Source organism: Belonocnema kinseyi, chromosome 4, assembly GCF_010883055.1.
Source record: "Belonocnema kinseyi isolate 2016_QV_RU_SX_M_011 chromosome 4, B_treatae_v1, whole genome shotgun sequence".
In the NCBI taxonomy this organism is placed as follows: domain Eukaryota; kingdom Metazoa; phylum Arthropoda; class Insecta; order Hymenoptera; family Cynipidae; genus Belonocnema; species Belonocnema kinseyi.
The window spans coordinates 62,388,870-62,391,311 of NC_046660.1; the positions used below are offsets into that span (position 1 = coordinate 62,388,870).

The window sequence follows — 2,442 nt, forward strand, 5'->3', positions numbered from 1 at the left end:
AAATCGCACGCTTCTTCTACGTCTGTAAAATTGTACATATTAATCCAATCTAATTCTCTTATCTTAGTTGATATTTTATCCATGTCGGCTTTCATATAATTATATCTAACTTTGCTGGAGCTTGTGAGATTGAAGTTATTCTTAGATTTAAATTTAAAAAAGGCAAGGTTAATACATAGTGCTGGATGATATGGGTCCTCACGAACCATAGGGTCAGTATAATTGACTTCACCGGGGTAGAGACTCGAAGAAACTAAATCGAGACATCACCCATCCTTATTAACAATATTATTAACTTGTGTTAGTTCTAGATTTACAATTATAGAGTTGAATAGAGATGATTTCATGTCGAATAATAAACCATTTTGAAACGACCAAAAATTTCTGGTATTAAAATCTCCTAAGATTAGGATTGGAGCGCTAAAGTGCAAGAAACAACCTTCAAAAATTTGTAAGAAATCTGAAAAAGAACTAATCTTTAAGTTAGGTGGTGTGTAAATATTCACTGCTATGAAATAGGTACAATTTGGATAGACCTTTACTGCGACAATATTTATTTGTGGTATATAATTTATAATAGTATTTACACTAATTGCAAGCGATTTAAATTTGTTGTTTATTGCTACCAACACTCCCATCCCAATTCCATGCTCACGATCATGCCTATGGCAAGTGAATTTCTGGTCAAAAACATATTCTGAAGAACAAATGTGAGGCTTTAGCCATGTTTCTTTTAATGCAAATATATCGTACGAATATAAATCAGGGAAAGTTCTAACTTGCCTTACCTTAGTATTTAATCCGCGTGTATTTTGGTAATAAATACATAATATATTGTTTTTATTTAAATTCTTACTAAATACACTCGTGGAATCCTTAACCTCGGCTGATGACATTACTGGATTGATGGTGATACCTTGGTTTTCGTATGCTTTGTTATTATTGGTTGACCTTGAGACCAAGCTAGATGCAAATCTGACTCCCCATTCCGTTTCCGTTCTTTCAGTATCTCCAATGTACCTTTCAGTTCCTGCTGCTGTAGTTTTGTCATATCTGCTCGTATTTGTAGACCTTGTGATGTGACTGGTAATAAGCTCGTTTTCTGTAGAATGGAGAATTTCTTTAAATATTCCGTTGCAGCTACCACCGAATGTAGTTCTACTTTCAAAGGCCTCAGTCTGTTTGGTATCTGTGAACGTTTACCGACGCGATAAGCTCTTTTGATAGAAGGGGTGACATCCATTAAATTAGATAGAATATCTGCAGCTATAGTGATCATTTTATCACTATTGTTTGGCATACCTGCATCCGAAGCACCTATGCTATTGTTCACTTGAGTGGGAGGGTCAGTGTAACCAAAGATTATTATATTTTTCTTTCTCCACTCTCTTTCATTTAGTTATTTTATAGAGCTTAAAATAATCTTATTACCTGTATCTTGTGAGATTGTGGAAGATGGTTCCCTGGCTTGTTGATCACAGTTTTCTTGGAGTTCATTGATAGCTGCTTCCGCAGAATCAAGTCTAGAGGACAGCTTAGCTACATCTTGGATAATGTTCTCGATTGTTGCGTTCAATTGATTTATTTCCTTCGTCAAATAATTTTTAGCTTCAGTTAATCGAATCGTGATATGATCTTTTATCTCAGTAGTAATCTCATCTTTGATATTTCTACTCAAAATACCATTATTATTTTGCAACATAGCAGCGATGTCTTCTTTGGTTAATGGAGTTGGTGTCGGTGACTTTGCCCGAGTTTCACAGCATTTTGTAAAAACACCTATAGGGAGATTTTTGCCGTGGTTTGTGCAGCCAGGGTGGTAGAAGACACCACATCTTTTACAGGATATAGAATCAGTTGCAATTGCACATCCGCATCCCCGGCAAAGACTTTCACCTGCTTTAAGGGCATGTGATACTTACAATTTCCCCGGCTTTTTTTCCACAAAAATGAAAATTTTTAAAAACTGAATTCGGAGATGCTATAAAATATCATAACGGACGTCCCCGGACTCTTTTTTGAGGAATAATAACAAAAAAAATTTATTGTGCTAAATAAAAATTTTATGCATATGTGTTATTTTGAGGTTACATCGTTTTTCATCTCTGCCTTTCCAATAATCTGGAAATTATTTATGAAATAAACTTTTATGATTGCCTGCAAAAAGGGTTAGTGTCGGGAGATTAGTTACTATGTTTATTTGCAAGTCCAGAGTTTTCGTCCAAAAATAATGTGTAGTTTGGTAGTAACGCACAGGAGAATTGTAACATACATAACCTCCAAATGTACACACGTTGTTAGCATTATCAAAAAATTTTTTGAAAAAAAACACAAATAAAATGTGCGGGGACGTCCGTTAGCATGTTCGCTATCATTTCTCAAATTTTTAAGACAAAATATTGATTATTCTAGAAAAAAAGCCGTCGGAACCTAAAACTGGTA

General features: G+C 34.7%; 1 protein-coding gene across 3 annotated transcripts in view; it reads right to left on the reverse strand.

The window, feature by feature from the left end:
• The window catches only part of LOC117171760 (PRELI domain-containing protein 1, mitochondrial), a 31,744-nt gene that overhangs the window by 23,330 nt on the left and 5,972 nt on the right, over nt 1-2,442 (reverse strand). The window lies entirely within an intron of this gene.